The sequence below is a fragment of the Aquarana catesbeiana genome, linkage group LG04, assembly GCF_042186555.1.
Source record: "Aquarana catesbeiana isolate 2022-GZ linkage group LG04, ASM4218655v1, whole genome shotgun sequence".
Classification (NCBI taxonomy): domain Eukaryota; kingdom Metazoa; phylum Chordata; class Amphibia; order Anura; family Ranidae; genus Aquarana; species Aquarana catesbeiana.
In genome coordinates, this window is record NC_133327.1 from 599354455 (window position 1) to 599381899 (window position 27445).

A 27445-nucleotide genomic window follows, 5' to 3' on the forward strand; every position below is an offset into this window, starting at 1 on the left:
CTGGGTACTATCCTATCAGACTCTACTGGATTACACCCTGGAGTCCATCTTGTTCTGATGGTTGGAGTCTGGACAGCCTCAGATGACTGGTACTGATGAGTGTTAGAGGAAGGTAGGGGTTGTGCTATTGGAAAAGGCAACAATGCTGGCACAGGAGGGGGTCATGTCTAATAGATGCCAGGGTAGTGTCCCAACTGGTCCTAAACAAAGTTAAAACTACTTGAGACTGGAGACCAGGGTACTGGTGCTAATATCACATGTCTAATGATGCACTGTTTTCAGCATCAGGTTAAATGGTACTCAGCAGGGTACACTACCTCAGGGAGTCTATGGTACACCTCCTCTGGCCCGTGGCATGGATATAACAGGAACACCGGGTGGTACCCCGATCACCCCTGAAGAGAGGTTTTATAGCAAACCTGACATCCCCTTACACCTACAGAAACTTCCTCTAGGATTTGGGGCTGAGTTAAAAGCTTGGCTGATGGATTTCGGACAACAGGATGAAATGTTAAATGTACCAAGAGATGCTGAAAAACAAGCCACCATACGACTCATCCATGATCAAAATAGACTGATCCAAGTATCCCACGCTTTAGACGCAGACGCTAAGATTTCCTGGTGGGAAAGTTTATTTGGGTATAGTCCGAACGCTACAGCTTTCCTAAACATTTTGCTCCACCCTGTTGTTGTCCTAACCTGGGTAGCCTTATTGCTTTTCCTGATGCAGGTAATAATGTGCGTTACTATCAGGAGAATGAATGCCAAAGCTATGAGAATGTATACCTCAACAAGGTATCTTCTCTCAAGGAACAGAAAGGCCACTAACTCAGAAACAAATCTCTGAGGAAGCCATATCCAATCCAGACCAGTACACAGAAGTTAAGAGAGGACCCTAGAACTATATTTTTCTTGTTCCAGGGATAAGCCTCTTCAATTTTTAGTAATAAAGTGCAGTCAGGTTTACCTAAATTCTAAAAGTTGTAATCATTTTTTATTATTTTTTTTTCTTCTCCCTTTTGTTAATATCTGTGTACCTGACCTGCAAAAATACTGTTAATGGGAAAGGAGTTTTTTTTAAAGAAAAACATTTGTTTTTGGTTTTTTTTTTGTTTTTTATTTATTTATTTATTTGTTTTTTTTGTGTTATTATTATTTTTTTTCAACCAATGTATTCGTTTTTTTAATACAGATTCAAGGCTCTTTAACAGTCTTGGTTGGAGCAGCGTTCAATCTGTAGTTTTTTCGTTTTTTTGTGTTTTTCATTATTATTCCCACTATTTTTCCTGTTCATTTTCATTACTCACTTCTCTTCCGTTCCTTTTCCTTCTTTCTATCATCTACCTTCTCAAGATAATGTCAGATCATTTTTGTTTAAAAAAGACTTTGCCTAAAGTATCCTTGGACATCCAGCTTTTATGTCTTAATGTAATTCCACCTCCCCTAGTCTACCTACTGCTTTAACCTGAGCCCCGTGAGCAGGTGTGGTGAACCCAGGGACCTGGCAATAACAGACAGTATTGTCTATCCCTACCATCAAGGGCCATGGATGATACTGGTTGTTGGTCAGACTCTGTACCCTGTGGGGAACCCACTCCACTCGTCCACATTACACCCTTTATGAGTTTTTAGTCTTAATGGCCAACACTCTGCTCCTGTCCAGCATTTCTCCAATATCTGTACACTAATGTTCTCCTCTCTCTTTTTGTATTCATGCATGACTGTCTGGAGGCCCGCCCGACCCCACCTGAAGAAGCAGCGACCACCAAGATATTTCTTGAGATAAATGTGTCACGAATAAGACTTTCCTGGACTTTCCTTCACCATGCTGAAAAGTGCTGTCTCGCGGTCCGATCCAATCGATGCAACCATTACATGGTCTTACAAAGATACAGGACTAGATATGCCAGGATCCTGCCATCAATGTTGGAATTCCGCTCTTCCAAGGCAGAGGGGCGATGAATTGCAGTACAGACAGTCATGGTTTGGATGTGAAGTCTCAAAGGCACCAGGAGTTCTTTGCTATCTTAAGCCTACCTTGAGGAGTTCCGGCGTGTTCAAGAAAGGAAGAGGAGGCTGCAGTGGTGGTGGGGAAGGGTCGGGGCTTCTGGGCTGTTGTGGGTGGGTGCAAGATCATTGAAGGAGGACATAAGTTCAAGAATGAACTTCAGGGGGAAATGTGATGGAGATATTGGATATCATATTTATATCAATGAGATTCAAGTGGACCATTGCAAGGACTCCAATTTAAACTGCCTTGCCCCATAGGATGTATGTATGTGTATATATGTATATATATATATATATATATATATATATATATATATATATATATATATATATATATATCTACGTGTATATGTGTGTATCTATGTGTGGGTATATATATATTTTATATATGGGAATATGTTTCTTAATATCATAATAGAATATAGCTCAGCTTAAGGAATGTAGTTACATTGATGTGAACCCGAGAAGCCCTACAGGTGTTGATTGGATCAAAGGGTATTGGCAGATCTTAAGGCATTCATTCTTCAGGGGGCCATTAACATGCTTCCAATACACGGGTGGAAACCAGGAAAGGTCCCCAGGGGGTAATCAACTCACCAGGGGTCCATTAACATACTACTGTCGTGACTGTTTGGGCTGGGAGATCAAAGGAGGTTGTTCATTAATTCATAGACTGTTAGGCACCGAGGGGGTCGCAATGTAACAGCAATGTCCGAGCATGAACTTTCAGACAGCTTCAGATTTGACCAATCAGAATTTAAGGCATCTGTAAACCAATTAGCAAAGAGGCTTCAAAATGTAGCCAACCAGACTTTGAGACATCTCTGACCCAATCAATATGTTGCATCTGTTGATTGGTGGAGAATGCATATAAAAGAGAGATGGCTAAATGGTTTTAAAAACTGTCCAGCCCGAGAACATCTAAGGGATATGCTGTCTGCATAATGTATGCTGGAATCTATGTCTATCTTTCTTTCTAACCTTTTTGTATCCTAGGATTTGTCTTATGACTTTGTATATCTTGTATATGTCCATTGCCAACATTTATGAGTTCGGCCTAAATTAACTTTGCAGCCTAGAGCAAACACTGTACTTATGCCATCACTAGAGATGTATGATAAATTCTAATTCTCTAACTTTCTTTTTCTGTGTAAATAAATGTAATTGTTTATCTTTTTTTCCCTGTTATCGCTTGTTTTTATTCTTATATAGACAAAGGTTTAATCACTTATATTTGTATCGTTAATCGTTTAAGTGAGGTATAAATATTTCCGAAACAAGACCAAGATAGAACTTTTTGGCCTTAATTCTAAGCGGTATGTGTGGAGAAAAACAGGCACTGCTCATGACCTGTCCAATACAGTCCCAACAGTGACGCATGGTGGTGGCAGCATCATGCTGTTGTAGGTGTTTTTCAGCTGCAGGGACAGGACGACTGGTTGCAATCAAGGGAAAGATGAATGCGGCCAAGTACAGGGATATCCTGGACGAAAACCTTCTCCAGAGTGCTCAGGACTTCAGACTGGGCCGAAGGTTTACCTTCCAACAAGACAATGACCCTAAGCACACAGCTAAAATAACAAAGGAGTGGCTTCACAACAACTCTGTGACTGTTCTTGAGTGGCCCAGCCATAGCCCTGACTTAATCCCAATTGAGCATCTCTGGACAGACCTAAAAATGGCTGTCCACCAACGTTTACCACCCAACCTGACAGAACTGGAGAGGATCTTCAAGAAGGAATGGCAGAGGATGCCCAAATCCAGGTGTGAAAAACTTGTTGCATCTTTCCCAAAAAGACTCATGGCTGTATTAGATCAAAGGGTGCTTCTACTAAATACAGAGCAAAGGGTCTTAGGACCATGTGATATTTCAGTTTTCCTTTTTTAATAAATCTGCAAAAATGTCAACAATTCTGCGTTTTTCTGTCAATATGGGGTGCTGTGTGTACATTAATGAGGAAAAAAATGAACTTAAGTGATTTTAGCAAATGGCTGCAATATAACAAAGAGTGAAAAATGTAAAAGGGTCTGAATACTTTCCGTCCCCACTGTATATGCATCTGCACCAGCCAGTCCCTGACAGCCCCCTTTTCCTGCTATCATTACAGAGATTCCTCTTCTGTATCCTGACAGGACATCCCTGGACAGTTATTAGGAAGTGTCCACAAATAGGCAGTGACATGGAGATTCAAAGAAGGATGCTGCCTCTTGTACACAAAATGAAGAGAGAAGATTTGGGAGTATAAAATCCCATGACTGCAGATTTTATTGAGTAAAAGGGGCATTTAGGTAGGTTTCCTTTTTTTGCAGTAATTAGTAAGCAGGTGGGAAGGGACAGCCCATTTTAGTTTTAATATACAGTATCTCACAAAAGTGAGTACACCCCTCACATTTTTGTAAATATTTTATTATATCTTCATGTGACAACACTGAAGAAATGTTGTTGTTACAATGTAAAGTAGTGAGTGTACAGTGTAAATTTGCTGTCCCCTCAAAATAACTCAAAAAACAGCCATTAATGTCTAAACCACTGGCAACAAAAGGGAGTACACCCTAAGTGAAAATGTCCAAATTGGGCCCAAAGTGTCAATATTTTGTGTGGCCACCATTATTTTTCAGCACTGCCTTAACCCTCTTGGGCATGGAGTTCACCAGAGCTTCACAGGTTGCCACAGGAGTCCTCTTCCACTCCTCCATGATGACATCACAGAGCTGGTTGATGTTAGAGACCTTGTGCTCCTCCACCTTCCATTTGAGGATGCCCCACAGATGCTCAATAGGATTTAGGTCTGGAGACATGCTTGGCCAGTCCATCACCTTTACCCTCAGCTTCTTCAGCAAGGCAGTGGTAATCTTGGATCTGGTAATTATTCTTGACTATAGGCAAGAAACACTTGTCTTTGTACTCCTCACCTGGTTGCTGCCCCACACGCTTGACACCATCTGAACCAAATAGGTTTATCTTGGTCTCATCAGACCACAAGACATGGTTCCAGTAATCCATGTCCTTAGCCTGCTTGTCTTCAAACTGCTGGCTTGCTGGCTTTCTTGTGCATTATCTTTAGAGGAGGCTTCCTTCAGGGACGACAGCCATGCAGACCAATTTGATGCAACGTGGAGCGTATGGTCTGAGCACTGACATGCTGACCCCTCACCCCTTCAACCTCTGCAGCAATGCTGGCAGCACTCATACGTCTATTTCCCAAAGACAACCTCTGGATATGATGCTGAGCATGTGCACTCAACTTCTTTGGTCGACTATGGTGAGCCCTGTTCTGAGTGGAACCTGTCCTGTTAAACCGCTGTATGGTCTTGGCCACCATGCTGCAGCTCATTTTCAGGGTCTTGGCAATCTTCTTATAGCCTAGGCCATCTTTATGTAGAGCAGCAATTCTTTTTTTCAGATCCTCAGAGAGTTCTTTGCCATGAGGTGCCACGTGGAACTTGCAGTGACCAGTATGAGAGAGTGAGAGCGAACACCAAATTTAACACACCTGCTCCCCATTCACACCTGAGACCTTGTAACACTAACAAGTCACATGACATCAGGGAGGGAAAATGGCTAATTGGGCCCAATTTGGACATTTTCACTTAGTGGTGTACTCGCTTTTGTTGCCAGCGGTTTAGACATTAATGGCTATGTGTTGAGTGATTTTGAGGGGACAGCAAATTTACACTGTTATACAAGCTGTACGTTCACTACTTTACATTGTAGCAAAGTGTCATTTCTTCAGTGCTGTCACATGAAAAGATAAGATAAAATATTTACAAAAATATGAGGTGTGTACTCACTTTTGTGAGATACCGTATTTAAAGCTGAATACCTACATGTGTACGTTGTCAATGGGATATGTTGTAAATATAACATTTTTATTTGTATACATCTTATTTGAAAATGCAATCTGTTTTCTTTCATATTTAAATTTAGCTACTCTGGGGGCATTGTGCATGTTTTATATTAGAGGAGAAGGATGGTTGTTTTTCCGCATTGGCCTAAGGAGGACAGGCAAAAATATTTGCAAAGCTAATATGTGCTGCTTTTTTTCGTCTTTATGTATTTATTTTCAGTGATTGGGTGTTTACCAACTATGCATCTCTATAGATCTCAAAAGAAACTTATAAAGTTCTTTATAATAAATTATTAAGGATAATCCAATCCCCCACTAAATAACATCAGATTGATTTTTAATCAATTAATTGTTTATAATAGTGAATAACTATAATAAATTAATATTTTTAACAAAAGGTGTTGCAATCTTTCTTCATCACTCCTTCCCGATGGAGGTGCAGCAGGTATACAGGGATGCAGAGATTTGTTATATCATTATTAAAGGTTACTTATTGGGCAAAGAGTTAATCATAGCTAATGTGTATGTACCTAATGATTGCCAATCTACTCTCTTTTCCAGTTTTTTTGATACCTTACATTGGTATCATTCATCACATATCATACTTGGTGGAGATTTTAACTCAGTCTTACAACCATGTTTAGACCGTATTAAACAAACACCTAAAACCTTTTCCAAATCTACATGCACACATTTAAACACCATGCAACCTATTGGTTCATGGAGGGCCTTAAATGTTAGTGCTCGTGAATATACATTTTATTCATATCCATATGAATCTTATTCACATCTAGATTACATTTTTTGCACACCCATTATTTTATCGAATTCTCTTGATGCCACCATTCACCCCAATCCATGGTCTGATCACCAGATAAATGCAATTAGCACTCAATTTATTGGTCTCTCACCTACTTCCTACTCCTGGAGACTCAATGAATCCCTTTCAACAGACCCTACATGTCAACAGGAGTTGGCGACAGCAATAGGAGAATACTTTCAATTAAACTCTACCCCTGACACTTCATCGGCAACCCTCTGGCTTGCACACAAGGCAGTCCTTCGAGGTCACCTTATTCAAATAGCAGCAGACCGCAATAAAGAAAAATGGAAACAAATATTAGCCAGTAAAGAGGATCTACAAGGGATCTATAAAATACATACTAACACTCATGACCCTTTAATTGACAACTTAATATCCCAAAAACGCTCAGAACTGGATGCACTCCTAAAACATAAAACAGAAAAGGCACTTAGATGGTCCAAGGCCAACATTTTTTTATCAAGCAACTCTTACTCATCAATGTTCACTAGGATACTCAATCAATCCATTAGACCCCCTCATATATACAACTTAAGAACACCGCAAATCAATTAGCCACCCGTCCACAAGAAGTCTTATTGATTTTTCACAAATTCTGTTCAGACCTTCTTTCCGGTCCTGATTCCTCCACCTCATCACCAGATCCCTCGTGGTTGGCTAATATCACCCACTCAACTAGAAAAATTAAACACAGAAGATGAATTATAACAAATAATCAAATCTCTGAAAATGTAACAAGATTATATAATAATATCCTCAAAGAAGGCTTATTCCCAGAAGAAATGTTACTCGCTAATATGTCCTTAATACCCAAACCTGATAAAGACCATACACTGCCTCAAAACTATAGGCCAATATCAGTAATAAACAATGATCTCAAAATATTCAATAGACTGTTAGCAAATAGACTACCCTCACTGATATCTCCCTATCAAACAGGATTTATCCCCGGCCTCCAAATTACAGATAAGATTAGTTTAGTGATGAATGTAATCCAAGTCGCAAACTTCAGATCTCAAGCAGTCCTTCTTCTGAGCCTAGATATTAATAAAGCATTTAATAGTGTCTCCTGGAATTATCTCAATGTCATTCTTCAAAAATATGGGTTTAATGAAGAATCTTGCATGGATTTCGAGCACCTTACAATAACCCTCACACGAGAATTAGATTACCAGGTTGCAACTCTGAGTTCTTTAAAGTGGATAGGGGGACGAGGCAGGGGTGCCCCCTGTCTCCCCTCCTGTTCGCACTCACTATAGAACTGTTAGTGACAGCAGTTCTGTCACATCCAGACATTAAGGGATATATCACTTTGAATACTACATACAAATTAAGCATGTATGCTGATGACATGTTATTATTCCTCACCCAACCAGTTATATCATTACCGAACCTACTGAAAACTTTACAACAATTTTCATCTCTTTCATCTCTCTCTGGTTTATCAGTTAACATCTTGAAATCAATTGGTATGCCTATAAATATACTACCATCAGGATTTAGTACCTTAAGAAATTTGTTCACTTTTGCATGGTCCATCTTTCATACTTAGGAATCCAACTTACCCCGATATAAAATTCCTGTTCTCCAAAAACTACCTCCCATTGATGTCAAAACTTAGAATGATGCTGAAACTATGGAAGTCTTATCATATTTATTTCTTGGGAAGGATAACGGCAATTAAGATGACAATACTCCCAAAACTGCTGTACTTGTTTAGAGCTCTCCCTATTAGGTTAAATAAAATTCAAGTAACTAAATTTCAAATGAAAGTTAATAAATTTGTTTGTACAAACTCTCATCCTCATTTCTCTAAAACAGTCTTATACTCACCACAACACAAAGGAGGTCTCAGCCTTCCTGATTTCTGGCTATATTGTTCAGCTTTATCCTTGTCACAGATCGATTAATGGCATGTCTGTAAACCAAGGATTCCATGGGTTAAATTTCAAAAAGATTCCATTAAACCTTATGCAGTCTTTGGCCTAGTATGGTCTACAGGTGCTCCACAAAACAATATTGCCTATTTAACCAACTTGTTCTACAATCATTACAACTCTGGAGAATATATAAACAGAAATTTGGTCTAATATCTAAAACATCTCCCCAGGCAATATTCCTAGGAGATCCAAAATTTCCATCAGGTTTCCATAGAAAGGAAGATTTCTCCTGGTGAATGTCTAATTAAATTATTATCCTTGATAAATTTATTAAAAACTCCACATTCGACACATTCTCATCTCTTCAAACAACATATCATGTCCCAAACAACAAACACTGTTGATTTGTTCAAATAAGACATTTCTACAATAGACACTATAAAATAGCTAATATTGAACCCCCCACCTTTTATGAAAACATATGTTTAAAAACTCCTAGGGAATGGGTTTCATATCAGAAATTTACAATAATATAGTGAATTTGGACCTCCAAGAAAAGCTCCCATACATGCAGAAATGGGAAACGGAATGTAATCTTTCCCTCTCCTCTGAAGACTGGAGAGATAGTATACAGTAATTAATCTCCATGAATGCACAAGATCCCTTACAGTCCGCGAGACTGCAATCAAACTTTTCACTAGATGGTATCTCACACCCACCAAATTACATGTCATCTTCCCAACAGTTCTCTTAGTTTGCTTCAGAGGTTGCCCTTCCCCAGACAGACTCATTTTCCTATGTTTTTTGGGAATGCAAAAAAATATCTCACATTTGGCATCAACTTCAAAATTTGGCCTCCATCATCTCAGACAACCATATCCATCTCACTATATCTAACTGTCTATTATTTACACCCATTCTGGCATTGTCTATCCCACAAATGAGATTCATCCATACTTTAAGTGTAGACATGCAGTGGCTCATTGCATATCATTGGAAGTCCCCTGCATTCCCTATTTCTGAATTAAAATCCAGAATACACACAATCAACCTCATGGAAAAAAATATTTCATACAAAATATAATTCTACTCACTTCTACTCACTTCTATAATCAAAAATGGAATCCTTGGTTCAAACATTCAGAAATTTTTTTTCAACCATGAAAATAACTAAATAGTCCATTCTTATCACTCCTTTAATTACAAAAAGATAAAATATCCATAGTGTCTATTACAAACAGCTTACACAATAACAGATGCAATTAATTTCATTCCTTTTAAGTTATATTAAGACTGCTCCAATCTCTGTGTAATATGTATAGCATATTATCTATATATATACATGAAGATGATGTTAATATACTCCATGTTTAACTCTCTGTACATACAATTGTAATGTAATGCTGACAGACAAATAAAACCTGTAATAGCTCAACCAACCCTGTGGTAGGACATATCAATGGAACTTCACTTGCCATACAAACATGATTAGCAAAAAAGATTTATTGGTGTCAAAGATAAGAAAAAGACATTAAAAAACATCATACATATATTAGCATTAAAGCTATAAAAACAAAAGGACCATCTCTGGACAGGTGGTGTATTTCTACCCAAGTTGCAGGAGTTGTAAAAATGCTGTACTACAGCTGGGATAATATCCCCAGGTCTAAACGATCTATGAAGAGTAACCCAAGTGTTAAATCAAGGTTAAACTGATACTCAAAAAGTGAGGGTGAATAAAGTCACACCACAAAGTGGAAGCTATGAGATGATATGAATGGTTCTCCCGATCTACATTGGAAAACTGTGGACAAGTAGATGATTGTATTGAGGTAGAAGGTAGCTGTAAAGAAATGGGGGAGCTTTGCTAGGTAACAGTGGTCAAGAGGAGGTGTGCAAGTGGTGTAGTAGTGAATACAAGTGATCAATAAAGTGATATATGGCTCACATAACCATAAGAACATAAGAACCATAAGAACATACTGTAAGTCCTCCTTAACCTCCCTTTCACTGTACCAGTCCCTATGAAGACTCACTCTCAAACCCCAAATGAAACAGCAAAATGAAGAGTTCAAAAAAGTACCAAAAGAGCAGAATTGGAGTTTTAAGGTGCAAAAAAATCAATGAAAATTGATATTACAAAAATATATACATTTTATTGCATTATTATTATTATACACGATTTATATAGCACCAACAGTTTACGCATCGCTTTAAATGTAGAGGGGTGACAGCACAATTACAGTACAGTTCAATACAGAAGGGACAGGTGGCCACACCCCACATCCTCTTACCTGCAAGGTTCCAAACCAAGTTTAGAAGGGTTAATCCCTTGGGATAGACCAACTATCTTTGATCTTCCCTGATTTAACCTCCCTGACGGTATTCCTGAGCGTGGCTCGGGTGGTTTTTAAGTACCAAAAGTGGTAACCCCGAGCCACAGGATCCAGGTACAGCTTCATTACCTTGTTCTCAGGATCCTGTGATGTCCCCCCGCAGTGTGTGGCGGCTGTATCTCCGCTCGATTCATCCCAGAGCTGAGCTCCATTCCCTGCGATCGTTGCAACACACGGGGACGGAGCATGGCGCCAAATTCAAAAAGTGAAACACACACTATACATACAGTACACTGTAATCTTACAGATTACATTACTGTATGAATTAATTTCACATCCCTTTTGTCCCTAGTGGTTTCTCCAGTGCCCTTCATGAAGTTTTATATTATAAATACTGTTCTTTCTGCCTGGAAACTGGAGATTGTCCATAGCAACCAAAACCATCCCTTTACATCAAAAGCAGTTTTAGACCAGCTAGAAAACAGCGATAATAAATTAGAATCACTTGCAGAATTAAGCGATAGTGATTTGTGGGGAAATTCGTCATCAAACATGGAAAGTAATGACAGCGACAATTCTGCAAGTGAGCAAATTTCAGTGTTTTTGATCTGATTACATTATTGAAAAAATTGTATTATTATTATTATTATATTAGTATTTGTTATAATTATTTATAGTTATTTATGATATTATAATTTATGATTTTGCGTTCCAAACTTTATCATACCCGGGATCTCTACTAGACTGTTGTTTGGACAGATTTTTTTTTTTAAATGGTTTTTATTAAATTTTCAAAGTATATAAGTGAAAAGCAAGCATTACAACAGTAATGCCCCGTACACACGGTCGGATTTTCCGATGGAAAATGTCCGATCGGAGCATGTTGTCGGAAATTCCGACCGTGTGTGGGCTCCATCGGACATTTTTCATCCGATTTTCCGACACACAAAGTTGGAGAGCAGGAGATAAAATTTTCCGACAACAAAATCCGTTGTCGAAAATTCCGATCGTGTGTACACAAATCCGACGGACAAAGTGCCACGCATGCTCAGAATAAATAAAGAGATGAAAGCTATTGGCCACTGCCCCGTTTATAGTCCCGATGTACGTGTTTTACGTCACCGCGTTTAGAACGATCGGATTTTCCGACAACTTTGTGTGACCGTGTGTATGCAAGACAAGTTTGAGCCAACATCCGTCGGAAAAAATCCTAGGATTTTGTTGTCGGAATGTCCGAACAAAGTCCGACCGTGTGTACGGGGCATTAGAGTTACAATAGTACAAAGATATTACCGTACACGGATATTGCATGTACAATTATTCAGCTAAGTATGGTAGGGACACGTAATCCCAGAGTGAAGGTATTCACTTTTTTGATATTAAATTAACTGAGTAATACCGCATATAGAACAGGGTAAAAGTATAAAGGTATAAAGTTATAAAGTGAGGGGAGGAAGGAAGAAGGGGGAGGTACAGGGAAAGTACTTATCTATGGTTCGACCATCACATGAACATAGAAACTTCAATTAGGGTGAAGTAGAGTACCTTAAAGAATGATTCATTTATTACTTTTAAACCAAGTTGTCCATATTTTCCATTGGTTATCAAACCTTTTTTTGTTACCACACCTACTAGCCAGTGGGGATTCATAGACATAATGAGTTTGGGGTATTTATAAGAATTTCAGATACATTTGGTGCTTTGTCTGCCTTCCAATGTTTTGCTAATAATGTTCTGGCTGCTAGAAAGATGTGAGTAAGCACTGTTCTAAAATCAGGGGGGAAGGTTTCAATACATACATTCAATATTGCCAGGCTTGGGTGAGTCAGAACCCCAGTGATGCTTGATACTGAGTGAAAGATAGAGTTCCAAAAACTAGTTAAGTGTTTGCAGGTCAAGAACATGTGGAGCAAATTTCAGGTTGCTCCACAGTTTCTCCAGCACAGCGGGGAATAATGATTCCCAAATTTGGAGATTCTATAGGACATCAAATACCACCTAAGGGCCATTTTCTGGGACTATGGTTAACACATTTGGAGGCTTTGTAAAGCGATCAAAGCGTGTATTGCCACTGTGAGTTTGTAATATTTATACCTAGCTCAGATTCCCATTTCCTATAAGGATGGGATTTTATGAAGTCTATTTTTTTTTTGGAAAAGATTATAAAACAACAAAATAAGTTGGGGGGGGTGGTCTAGTGGTGTAATACCGCCACACCTCTTTTGGGAGATATATGTGATGTGATTTAGTGGATACCAGAAGGTGAGCTATTTGGATGTATTTGTATTGGTCGGTGGGTAGGAGGTTGATTTGTTTCTTAAGTGAAGCAAAGGGTATGAGAGAGTTGTCGAGATATAGGTCAGCAATTAGTTTAATTCCTTTGTCCTGCCAATCCGTGATGGCGAGATTTGGGATAGCAAGAACAAGAATTGTTATAGATATAGGGGTGTCTATTTGGTTGGAGATTGGGGTTGGAATCTTACAGAGATCTCTCCACGCCATCAATGAGGCTTGAGTAGTGAGTGGTAGGCCATGTATAAGAAACGGTCTCCAAACATCTAGGAGTAGGAGATATTTTAGATTTTTAGTAGGAATCAGAGCTTGTTCGATGCCGCACCATAAAGTGTCAGGTGACGGGTCAAACCAGTCTTTAAATTGTGTAAGGATGGCTGCTCGAAAATAATCTCTAATGTCAACTAGGCTCATACCTCCTGCTAATCTATGTTTGACCAGAAGGGCTTTAGAGCACCTTGGTCTCTTGGAACCCCAAATATACTTAGAGAGCAGAGCATTTAAGGCTTTGAGATGTGTATTGTGTATTGGGACTGCTAGAGTTCAAAATACATATAATATTTGGGGCAGGATCAATGTTTTAAAGGAGGCTAGGCGTCCAGTCCAAGACAGTTTTATATTGGCTAATCTTTTTGTTTCCTTGGAGAGTTTGTCAATCAGAGGTGTGTAGTTAGCTTCCGCTAGGTTTTGAAGGTTCTTCGTCAGTTTTATACCCAGATATGTAATGCTAGACTTACTCCATACATAGGGGAAGGTTGTTTGTAGCTGGGATTTTAGAGAGGGAGATATTCCTAATTCTAGGATAGTTGATCTTGTAAAGTTCTGTAAAATTCTGCTGAATTCGTTGAGGGTATCATGTGCATATTGTAGTGATGTTTTTGGTGATAAGAATAGAATAATATCATATGCAAATAAGTTTATATTGTGAGATTGTCTTTGTATGGGGAAGCCTAGGATATTAGGGTGGGTTCTGATTCATTCTGCGAGGGGCTCTATAAGGAGATTGAAGATTGAGGGGGAGAGAGGACAACCTTGCCATTGGATATGGTAAAGGTGTCTGATAGCAGGTTAGTGGTATAAACTTGTGCACAGGGGGAAGAGTATAGGGCCAGTATAGCAGATAGGATGGGCTCAGTGAAACCAAACTTTTGCAGCATTTGTCTCATATAGCCCCAGTGTATCCTGTCGAATGCCTTCTCCGCATCCAAAGAGAAGAGCAGAGAAGACATCCGACGGGATCTAGTGTATTGCATGACATTAATGACCCTTCTTGTGGCGTCAGAGGCCTGTCTTCCTGTGGTGAAGCCAGATTGATCAGATTTTATAAAGGAGAGGAGGATAGGGAGTGATCCATGGGAAAGGATTTTTGCATATAGCTTGACATCAGTATTGAGTAAAGATATCGGTCTAAAGTTGGGCGGAGATGTAGGCTCTTTGCCCGGTTTTGGAATAGTTATCACATAAGCTTTAAGCATCTCAGGGGGAAAAGAGACAGAGGACACCGCAGCTGAGTAGACCGCCTGTAGGGTCGGAGCTAATTTGGATTGAAATTCTTTATAATAATCATTAGATAGTCCATCAGGACCTGGGGATTTGCCTAATGAAAGTGTTCGTATCGCCTTCTTGATCTCAGTCCCCGTTATGGGAGAGTTGAGGGACATAAGTTGTGTTTGTGAAAGAGAGGAGAGTTTAATTTTTGCCAAAAAGGTTTTTATGCTCTCCTCTCTTGGTTGTGGGGTATTAGGGTCTTTATCAAGGTTGTATAATGATGAGTAATATTCAGCAAAGGAGTTTGCTATTTCTTTAGGGTTGAATATTTTGTGTTTGTCTGCTGGATGTAATAAGTATGAAATTTCACATTTAGTCTTAGCTGATTTGAGCCTCTGGGCTAGAAGTTTGCCCGCCCGATTGCCCGAAGAATAGTGGGACAATTTCAGTGATTGTATGTGTTTGTCATATTGCTCAATGAGCAGGAGTCTGAGATCAGAGCGAAGTTGATAGAGTTTTTGGGATGCGTGCACGTTTGAGTTGGTTTTATTTAAGGCCTCTAATGTTTTAATATCATTAATGAGTAGGTTCAGCTTTTGTGTCCTCCGCCTCTTCTCCCGTGCACATATCTGTAGAATTATCCCTCTGATAAAAGCCTTATAAGCACACCATAGCATTGCAGGGTCAGATACAGAGTTGGTGTTCATATAAAAAAACTCGGAAAAGCTGTTTGCTATATTGGTGGCATGTGGAGACTTTTGAAAAATATGTGAGTTAGCTCTCCAGATATAGGTGGGACTCGAAGTGTGCCCCTCCACCACCGTGATAGATATAGGTGCATGGTCTGACCATGTAATATCGTGTATGGTGGAGGAGGACACTACCTGAAGAAGCACTTTATCTACAAGTATCAGATCTATTCTGGAGTAAGAGTTATGTCTAGCAGAAGGGTAAGTATAGTCTTTTTCGTTCGCGAGTTGGCACCTCCATGTATCATAGATGTCTTCTGTATGCAGCAGAGGTTGAAGCGAAAGGGGAGGTCGTTTGGCTTTGGATGTGGTGTCCATTGTGTAATCTGCTGTTATGTTGTGATCCCCACATATCACCAGTGAGTCTTTTTGGATAGTGATGATTTTGCGGTAGAGTCTTTTCAGGAAGTGAATTTGGTGAGAACTTGGTGCGTACAGGTTAGCAATGGTGAAAGGCTTATTGTTGAGTTCTCCCACAAGAATAAGGTACAGTATCTACCTGCTGGATCAATGTGGGTTTCTGTTAGGCTGAAAGCCACAGAGCCTCTAATAGTGATGAGGACACCCTTCTGTTTCGAGGGAGCTGAAGACAAAAAAACTGTGGGGGAATTTTTTATGTTGGAAATAGGGAGTGTTGCAGGCTGAAAAGTGGGTCTCTTGAATGCATAGGACATCAGCCTGGAGTTTAAGTGCTTCTCTCCAGACCGAGGCTCTTTTGGCCGTGTGGTTTAGGCCATTCACATTGAAAGAGACTATTTTAAGAGCCATGTGTATAGGGTGAGTATGAGTGCTGACAGTACCTTAGTCTTGGTGATGCGGGCCATCTTGCGGTAGATTCTCCATGGAAGGCGAGTTGGTATAGAGTGATCGTTTCCAGTTTGGTGGAGGTGAGGTAGTTCACATGTAGATCAGACAGATAGAAAGGGGGAAAAGTTGTAGTGGGGAAAAGAAACAGAGTCAAACCATAAAAAAACAAGTATTTTGGTAAAAAATCGTAATCAAACTTGAACCTGAGGGCATAACATCTGCCCATAACTTGGAGGGGGAGAATTCGCAACTGAGTACTCCAGGGTATGTCTGGAACCTTAGTGCATGAAAATGGGTTTAATTCTTATAATTGGGTGTTCTTGAGTTGTGCTGTTTGTTGCTTTTCTTTCTCAACATCGTTTGCGACTCATATTGGGTGTTTAGCTTCGTAGGGGGAGAGGGGCCTGCAGATGGTTGCTCAGGCAGTATGTCTAAGGACTGTAGCAGCATGAGCCCCTCCTCCATGTCTGTGATGACAGTGGTATTGCCTTCACGTGTGACTGTTAGTTTAACAGGGTATCCCTAATGGTAAGGATTTGCGTTTTTGCATTGTAAAGTGTGAAAGATCCACAAACATTTGAATATGTGCAAATTTTTCTGAGGGATGTTGGTTTTTGCGAAATGCGGACATAAGTTGTTATTTAACTTGGTAGAAATGCACCCGCATTAGGACATCTCAGGGGATATTATCTGGGAGATGGGGCGGCTTTGGCAGTCTGCGGATGCGGTTGACATGTATTTCAGACTCAGAAATGGAGGGCAGGAGGGTCTTTATAAGATCGTGGGCATATTGCTGAAGTTGTGCGGGGAGTACAGTTTTAGGAACCCCCTGGATCTTTACGTTATTCCTCCTTGACCTAGCTTCAAGTTCAGCGACTTTTGACCTGAGCCATGTGAGCTCCTCTGAGTGGTCATTATGGGCATCAATTAGGGGTTGTGGGATGATGCAAAGCCCCCCATTTTCTCCTCTATATGATTCACCCTCTCAATGCACTCATTACTGTTTTAAAGTTATTCACACATTGTAGCATGTCTGTGTGCATGGAGCTGCGGAGGGAGACAAGCATGTCTTTAAGGGTGGTGTCAGATACAGGCTTACCCGTTGTGGGAAATGCAGTGAATGGGTCCACTAGTTCCCTTGTGTCCTCCATATATTCCTGGCTCGTGCTCATCTGCTGGGCATCATCTGCCATCCTGGGTTTTGACTTTGCAGGGCTATGAGAGAGAGGAGTTAAGGCGTCTGGGGAGTTGTGAGCAAGGCTTGCCTGTAATCCTGGGCTTGATGCTGCAGAATGCAAGCTTCCTGAGGGGGAAAGGGAGCTGTTCCCAGAGGCAGCGCCATCTTGGAAGGGATCACGGTCCCTCATCATGAAGAAATCTTGTAATTTATTCAGCTGTGCCATTTCTTTCCTTTTGCGGGTCATCTGGCGGGTTCGGTGCCACCTTTAGACAGGATGTGATTTTGGCTAGTGGTGTCTTCCCAAAAGCTATCGGTTCCTTTAGCTGGAGCGGAGCGGAGTGGTCACACGTCCATTTAGTTGTGCGGTAGCCACGCCCCCCCTGTTTGGACAGATTTAAGTGTGTTATTCCTAAGAATTACAGGCCTACAATATAGAACGCTAAATTTCTATGCAAAAGAATTGTACCGCTTTGAGCATCAAAAATCTGAAATAATCATCCCGCCAGGGAGGTTAAAGGTATCACACTGATACCAAGTTAAGGAACATTGGTAAACTAAGAGAAGGAAGTGCTCAGATGGCACAGTCCCCTTGAAATTTACCATCAGCATATGAAGTTTGCGTCTTGAAAAGGATATAAGTGGGGGCAGGAGGCGGAGCCTAGCGGAGCAGACATGCATTGTTAGAGCTCCACACCGCTGAGGAGAGAAGAGAAGGACAAAGCGGAGCCTGCAGGCTCAAAAGGTATCCATTTGAACCTTTTTACCCCAGGGAACAAACTGTGAAAGTTTGGGCAGGAAATATGGTACTGGGAGGAAACCGTGGCAGAAATAAAAATCACCTCACAAAGAGCTCACAGGCACTCACTGCAGCTGAAGCAGCTCCAGTCACCTTACAATATACAGCATCAGGGCGCTCTCACAGACAGAAAATGTCACAGAAAGACTCTCCATTTGAGTCAGATACAGAACAAATCCTCTCACAAACTTCTCCACAAGCCTCCTCAGCATCCCCAGTAATATTATTACAATTTGAAAAGATGCTTCATAAGGCTTTAAAACAAACCTCAGACCAAATAACAAAAAGCCTAACCAAAGAAATAAGAGAGCTGGGAAACCGCACCGCAGCCTTAGAAATAAAAATGGATGAAATTGAAATTACAACCCAAGAAAATATAACAGAATTGGAACAATTAAAAAAAGAGAATTTAATACTTCAAACTAAGCTCGAAGATTACGAAAATAGAGCCAGACGTTCAAACTTGCGCATAAGGGGAATACCTGAAACTGTGACAGACCTGCAATCTACTATTACTGCTCTATTACAAGAACTAAAGCCAGATATCCCTATTGAACGTTTAGAACTGGACAGAGTACACAGAGCCCTCACAGCCAAAAAGAAAGATGGACCCCCACGTGATATAATCACAAAATTTCATTATTACAGAATGAAAGAACAAATACTAATTGCTGCAAGAGAAAAAAAGGAACTTAATTTTCAAGGACACAATTGTCATATTTTTGCTGACCTATCCCAAATTACTATTACTAAAAGACGATCCATGAAACCCCAACTAATGGAACGGCAACGCCACAACATTATGTATCAATGGGGCTTCCCCTTTTCAGTCAGATTTAACTACCAAGGTATAATTTACAGAAGCAGATCAGCAGATGAACTACAACCCTTTTAAAATTAAATCTGACAGAACCCACAAGCAGCAACACTCCCACACGCAGAAGAATGGCATCATCTTCACCTTCAGGCAGCACTCAGAAAATTTCAGAACAAAATGGGAATCATCATTCTCACAAAAGAGGCCGTTATGCCACATCATCCATGGACCAAGAAGATTCAATGGACTGACATCCTAATTCCTGATATCTCTTCAATTATTATACTAAGAGATGGTTCTCTATAAAAAACCTATATTTATAACTGAATGTAACTGCATTCTGATAGTCACACACTGTGTGGGATCATGTTACATTCCAGTTATATTTCTTATTACTTCTGATTCATATAGCCTTAGAATATATAAGTGAAATAAGGAAATTCTTGTTCAGTTATATATTATCAGGTAATAACAATAGATTTACTACTTTTTAGGACAAATATGTTCAATAATCCAGAAGTAATGGAAGCTTTTTCTTTCTTTTCTTAAAACAAATATATTATTACCTAACTAGTTCCTAGAATTATGTTTTTGTTTATTCTAATCTGAAGCAATACAACCTCAATTTTATGAGTTAACATATCTAAACAGTTACATATGAATAAAATATGTAATTGTTTACTCTAAAAGGGTTAAAATCCCAAAATAATTCAAACTATCTTCATCAATGCCAAAGTTATTAACAGTACCTTTCTAACTGAATTATTTAGCCTAGGGCAAGATTAACCATATACAACCACCCTGGAATAAATAATTTCAACAAAAACTATATTCTGCACTCCAATTAATGAAACATTATTTTGATGTCTTTTGACATAGCACTTCTATCCTGTAAGCGGAAGATCCGTGTACCCCCATTAGCCCTCCTCATTCTCCCAACCATATTATGTGGGAGTGTGACGAAGGCACTTATTCCCCTGAGAGAGATATTTATTCTCTTTCACGGGTAAATTGTGATTACTTGCAAAAAATAATTTATACAATGTATCATCTAATCTCATATGTTTTTTGTTTACTCTTTACTCCAGAATTCACTGGTTTCTTTTCTATCTATTCATCTCTTCAGTCCACACAGGTTGATCTGCGCAGTCAGCTCTGCATAACAAAAAGTAAGTCAAAACTATTTGATCTATTGCCATGGCACCACTGAATATACTTTCCCTGAATGTTCAGGGAATAAATGTCCCTCAAAAAGGACCAAAGCCTTCCGTACTTTCCATAACAAGGAGGCTCACATAGTATGCCTCCAAGAAACACACTTCACCAAAGATTCTACTCCAAAATATATCTCTCCTTTTTATCAACAAATTTACACGGCTTCTGTACCAAGCAAAGGGGAACTCTAATTGCATTTCACCGATCCACACCATTCACCTTATCATCAGAAATTAAAGACCCAGAAGGTAGATACCTGATACTCATGGGTTGTATAATGGATACAGCAATCACGGTGATTTCCTACTACGCTCCTAAAAAACAACATACACCATTCCTCTCACATATATTACAAGTGATTAATACACACAAAATAGGAACAGTGATAATGTGTGGGGATTCGAACCAGGTCCTCCTCCCATTTCTAGATAAATCACCTTTTACACCATCCAAAATAACCTCTAGATTACCTTTTTCTCAACTTCTTTCCAAATACAATCTGGTAGATTCGTGGAGAGAAAGTAACCCAATGAAAAAGAAATTCACTTATTTCTCGCACCCTCATCAAACCTTCACCAGAATAGATCATATTTTTCTAACAATAGGAATGATACCAGAAATTATTGCATCAGATATAATTCCGATTCCATGGTCTGACCATAATGCAGTATACACTACTATAGCCTCAGCCATACCAAAAGCGCATGACCCAACGTGGTACTTACCGGACATAATGCTCAAACACCCACTACATCAGATGGCCATTGAACAAGCTTTAAAGGAATACATATCAATTAATAATACAACAGACATCTCCCCAATAACACTGTGGGAAGCTCATAAGCCTGTCTTGCGTGGTACAATACAAAGACAAATGGCACTATTTAAATGGGAACGCAAAAATCTAGCAAAAAAACTAGAACTCAATTTTAATTTTAAGGCAGCCTACATATCATTTCAAGATAATCCATCTCAGAGTACAAAATCTCATCTGGAAAAATCTAGATTGGAATACGATCTATTTCTCACTGAGTCAGTTGATAAATCCCTCAAATGCTCCAAACACAATTTCTACATGAATACAAACAAACCAGGTACATATTTGGCTCGGGCATTAAATTCAACTAACAAATCTTTCAAACCAATACGTTTGAAATTATCAAAAAATATTTACACTTGTAATCCAGTTAAAATAGTCCATAAATTTCACTCACATCTCTCAACTTTATACAAGACAAACAATGAATTTAATCCTACAGAGGCTGAATCCTTCTTCTCAAAAATAACCTTACCTGAGTTATCTCAGAATCAAAAAAGCAGTTTGGATGAGCCTATAACTATAGATGAAGTTGCTAACACCATAAAAGACCTAAAACTTAACAAAAGACCAGGCCCAGATGGCTACTCGGCTTTATACTATAAAACATTCTCAGAAATACTCTCTCCCATTCTCACTGAAACTTTTAACAAACTTCTAGATGGACATTCTTTTCGGCAAGAAACACTAATGGCAATTGTTTGTATGATCCCAAAACCCCTTTCTGATGATACTTCCTGTGTGAATTATCGGCCTATCTCTCTGTTAAACCTCGATATTAAATTATTAGCAAAAATAATAGCAAAACGCCTCAATAGCATTATAGGAAAATTAATACATAGAGATCAAGTAGGCTTCATGCCAAATAGACAGGCAGGCGATAATATACGCAGGGCAGTGTTATTGGCACATATTGCTAAAAAACGGAAAATCCCTTTATGTTTTCTATCTCTCGATATTAAGAGGGCATTTGACACAGTATCCTGGCAATATATGCAATATTCATTACAAAAATGGGGTTTTGGACCCCACTTTTTAACATGGATCAAAGCATTATATAATAAACCCAAAGCCTATATAAAATATGCTGGATACAAATCTGAAGCCTTTAATATCGAAAGAGGTACCCGACAGGGTTGCCCATTATCTCCCTTATTATTTGCCCTTATACTCGAACCCATGGCCCAATACATCAGAACAAACCAAACTATAACTGGCATTGAAATAGGAGGTATTACACACAAATTATGTATATTTGCAGACGATATATTACTTTTTCTATCATCACCACAGGTCTCTGGTCCTAACTTAATACCAGCTCTTGATGGATTTGCAGCCCTATCCGGCCTTATGATTAATCCTAAGAAATGCCTAGTGCTTAATATTTCACTCACAAACATGGAATTGATCCCGGCTAGGGCTGCACTCCCATTCACATGGGCAGAAAAATCAATCCCATATCTTGGAATTCATTTAACAGCATCTCATTCTGACTTATTCTCAACCAATTATCCTCCTGTATTAAGACAGATGACAAATCTAATAAAAAAATGGTCGCAACTTCCTTTATCCTGGATAGGGAAGATTAATGCAATCAAAATGACTATTCTACCCAAATTGCTTTATCTATTCAGAGTCCTCCCTATTCCAATTCCTTCCTATTTTTTGAGAATAGTACAAAAAAGAGCAACTTCGTTTATATGGGGCTCTTCTAAACCACGTATACCTATACACACACTACATCTTCCCAAAAATAAAGGAGGCCTGGGATACCCTAATTTTACTAACTACTACAGAGCAGCACATTTGGCCAGTCTGTCCAAATACCATGCAAAACAGGAAATCCCATTATGGGTATTTATAGAGGCTTCAGAAAATGACCCTCTATTAATATCAAATTTATTATGGCTTGATCCTAAAGACCGCTTTAAAATTCATAATCCCATAACTAAACACTTCTTATCTCTCTGGGGTAAACTAAAAACCAAATATCAGTTACAATCTCCACACAATCCTCTCCTTTCTTTTATCAGAAATCCGGCCTTTTATCCGGCATGGATCTACCCAAATTCTTTTAAAGCTTGGACAACATCAGGCATTCAGACACTAAATGACTTCATAGCATCTAAATCATTCCTTTCATTCCCATCGCTTAGAGAAAAATATGATCTACCAAACTCTGAGATATTTAGATATCTCCAAATCAAAAATTTCTATACACCATTCCTAAAGGGGGATACACCATTATCCCAATTATCCATTTTTGAATCAATCTGTACAAAAGATCCATTTGCTAAAGGTACAATTTCATCACTTTATAATCAATTATATGGAGTAGCAAATCTTAATAGACCCTCTTACGTTCAGAGGTGGGAGGAGGACCTGGGACGAACTTTAGAAGACACGGACTGGTCTAACATATGGCTCACATCTAAGTCATCTTCACCCAACATCTTAGCACTGGAGACAAATTATAAAGTCCTAACTCGCTGGTACCTTGTACCCGCTAGAGTGGCAAAATATTCACCTAATACCTCAGCTCTTTGTTTTCGAGGATGCCCAGAAATAGGCACATATTTACACATATGGTGGACGTGCCCAGTAATCCAAACCTTCTGGAAGGAAGTCTTCGTGATTGCATCTAAAATATTTTAAAAAATAATACAACCAGATCCATATTTAACTTTACTTAATCTAAAACCGGAATGGTTAACACTCTCTCAATTCAAACTTATGATCCAACTAATAACGGCTGCAAAACAAACAGTGGCCAAGGCATGGAAATCTCCTACATTGGTACTAGCAGAAACAATTCACAGAATGAATAATACAATGTCCCATGCTAAGATGGTAGCCATCGATCAAAATCAAATTCCAAAATTTGAAAAACTTTGGCATCCCTGGATAAAACAACAGTTCCTGTCAAACTTCAATGACTCTGTCCTGTTGCCATGGTAACAGATTAAATGACTTACAGAGACACCCATTCTAAGGCTTCAAAGAGAACTAAAAAGAATAATAAACTGACGAGCTGGACAACCTTGTGGACCATACCTCTACCTTTCAACCCTTTTTCTTCTTTCTCTTTCCTTTTCTCCACCTTACGATTAAAGCTCATTATCAGAATTTATTTGACCTATATACACTCTACTTGTAAACAATATGTATAGTAGGTATAAATCATTTAAATACCTACAAAAGTAACTAAGGAAATGATATATATCTTTAATTTAGGTTTACGTGAACCCAATGTTTAATATTTGAAATTTCATGATATTTACCTATATAAACCCTACTGTAAAACAATGAGCTTACTTTATAGATCCTTGTAAACTTACTTTATGTATCTTTATAACATTGTATACTCAATAAACTTCTTTTGACAAGGAAAAGGATATAAGTATCAGTTGATCAATTTGTTAACTTCGCATTATAACAGGGTGTGGTTGCAGGGTTATTGTTCCCTCCTATTTTGTGGCACACAGACACCTCATTGGACCTCTTGGCGGGTCCTGAGGATTCTTCGGAACCGTGATCATTCTGAAGGGTGGTACTGTATTAAGGTCCTACAAAAGCTCCAGAAGAAGCCACGATTGTGGTGAAACATGTAGAGTCAACCATTCTTTTGTATTGTGACCATAGGGCTCTATTTGCCCCCTTTTTTAACTATTTTCTTCCCTTTTTTTAATTATGTTTATGTAATAAAATGTATATTTTTTTTTATATCAATTTTCATAGATTTTTTTTCTTTTTGCACCTTAACCACTTCCGGACCACCCACCGTCATTTTACATAATGACTTTGAAGGAGGTTATCGTTGTTATGGCAGCAGCTAGCTGCCATAACCCCGGTATCCTCCTTTTCAGTGGGTAGTCTGTTACAAGATAAAAGTGGTCTCTGTGGTGGATTTGCCGCAAGATCACTTTTATCCATGGCAGGAGAGGGGCCCCCCTCCCGCCGCGATCCGGTGCCCTTCGCCGCTTACCAGAGCCGTCTGCAGCAGTGGAGGCGATCGCGTCTGTCCCCTTGCTGAGTATGGAGACGAGTGAGGGGAAGATGGCCACCCATCTCCATATCACTGCAGGGCAGAACCAACGTCAAAACGTCACTTCCGCACATAGCTCTTAAAGGGCCATTTTTATTTCATTTTGAAATAATGACAATTTTTTTTATTGCATTTTGATGTAAATATAAGATCTGAGGTTCTTTTGACCCCAGATCTCATATTTAAGAGGTCCTGTCATGCTTTTTTCTATTACAAGGGATGTTTAAATTCCTTGTAATAGGAATAAAAGTGACACAATTTAAAAAAAAAAAGTGTAAAAATGTAAAAAAAAAGTAAAATAAATAAGAAAGATGAGCTTGCGTTCAGAAGCGAACGCATACGTGACTAGCGCCCGCATATGAAAACGCTGTTCAAACCACACATATCGCCGCAATTGGAAGAGCGAGAGCAATAATTCTAGCCCTAGACCACCTCTGTAACTTAAACATGTAACCTGTAGAATTTTTTAAACGTCGCCTATGGAGATTTTTAAGGGTAAAAGTTTGTCGCCATTCCACGAGCAGGCACAATTTTGAAGCGTGACACGTTGGGTATCAATTTACTCAGCGTAACATTATCTTTCACAATATATAAAAAAATTGGGCTAACTTTACTGTTGTCTTATTTTTTATTTTAAAAAAGTGTATTTTTTCCAAAAAAAGTGCGCTTGTAAGACCGCTGCACAAATACGGTGTAACAGAAAGTATTGCAACGACCGCCATTTTATTCTATAGGGTGTTAGAAAAAAAATGTATAATGTTTGGATCTAAGTAATTTTCTAGCAAAAAAAACAGTTTTTACCTTGTAAACAACAAATCTCAGAAAGAGGGTCGGTCTTTAAGTGGTTAAAACTCCAATTCTGCTCCTTTTGGTACTTTTTTTAACTCATTTAAGGGAGGTGGTGCATATAGTGAAGTCTCCAACCCCTAATAATAAATTTAAATATATTTTTTAGCAAAATGAAGAAGTTCCTTTGCAGAAAATAATAGTCCTTTCCACAGAATGGTAAATATATTAATACTTATGAACTTGTAATCAAGTCCACAGGTCCAGGATCCCGGGATAAGCTCCTCCCTTGTCTTCGAAAACCGCAGCCATAGTTCAACATAGTTCAAAAGTATGTAGAACTATATATGGGTCAAAGGCATGTAGTCCAGAGATGGGCCGTACTGGCCTCACTGGTTTAACTGATCCCTGTCAGCTGCATCAGAGGCTGGTTGCCATTGCCAATGCTGTCCCCTCACCATGTGGATCATCCAGGCTTTAAATGGATGCTCACATATGTGTCCACGTGTGTCACTTCCTGCTTCCTGTTAAACAATGCTAAAAAATGTATTGTGTTTTTTAATGTCTTTTTCTTTTCTTTGACACCAATAAATCTTTTTTGCTAATCATGTTTCTATGATGAGTGAAGTTCCATAGATATGTGCTACCACGGGGTTTGTTTGAGCTATTACAGGTTTTTATATCAAGTTTGTCATTCAATCTCTATACCGTAAGCTTCTATCCTCTCCTTCTTCTCCTTTTTTCATTTTGTCATTTTCACTCTAACGTTTTTGAGGGTAACCGATCCCCATATTTTAGTATTGTTTCACCCTTTTTGACATATTAATTAGGTAGGCCCCACCTTGAGGGTCCGGCATATATTTTAGTGTAATGTAATGCTGCACATTTTCATTCCTTTTTTTTTTTTTTTACAATACATTTTTGTTTGTTGATCTGTATTTACATGTATCACCATTTTTCCCTGAATAAAATAGTTTGTAAACAAAAAATAAATGAATATTTTTTATGATGAATAGTAAAACTTCCAAAACATCTACCAAACATTTGATTCACTTCTTTGTGCAACAAAATAATAAAAAAGGTGGTGTTATACTTACTGGTATGCTGACCCAGGTACAAAATTTATAATATTTCAGCTTACCGGTACTTAGATGGTATAACTGCTTTGGCTTTATTTTTCTGACTTTTTTCCTCTTATTTTTACCTGGTAATTGTGCCAGTAAAAGATTTTCCAACCTTTGATGACAATGCTCACTCACTGTACTGTATCTATGGAAGAGAAAGTTTATTATAACCATAGTACATTTCCTGCTCTCCTCATCTACCATGTGTGTGTGTGTGTGTGTGTGTGGGGGGGGGGGGGTGTTATGCAGTTCACAGAAGTGAACTGGGTAGGGCTGATAACATTGCTAACAGCAATAACACTTTAGTGTACACAGGACAGCTTTGGAATTCTGGCAGGATCAATCTTTTTTTTTGCACTTATTAAACATCAATAACAAAACACTTTCAGTGGTATATTTAGTAGACAAAAAAAGAGTCAATAAGAGAATGTA

At 38.9% G+C, this 27445-nt stretch overlaps 1 long non-coding RNA gene across 3 annotated transcripts in view; it reads right to left on the minus strand.

The window, feature by feature from the left end:
• Positions 1–6882: 6882 nt before the first annotated feature.
• Positions 6883–27445, minus strand: part of LOC141141588 (uncharacterized) — an 89231-nt gene continuing 68668 nt past the window's right edge. For 2 of the 3 annotated variants that reach the window (XR_012244146.1, XR_012244145.1), the window contains 3 exons: positions 27094–27158; positions 8515–8599; positions 6883–7356 (listed from right to left, as the gene is read on the minus strand). This is a non-coding gene — a long non-coding RNA (uncharacterized lncRNA). Of the gene's footprint in view, positions 7357–8514; positions 8600–26163; positions 27159–27445 lie in introns of those variants that run through there. The other variant, XR_012244144.1, reaches the window with a different exon arrangement.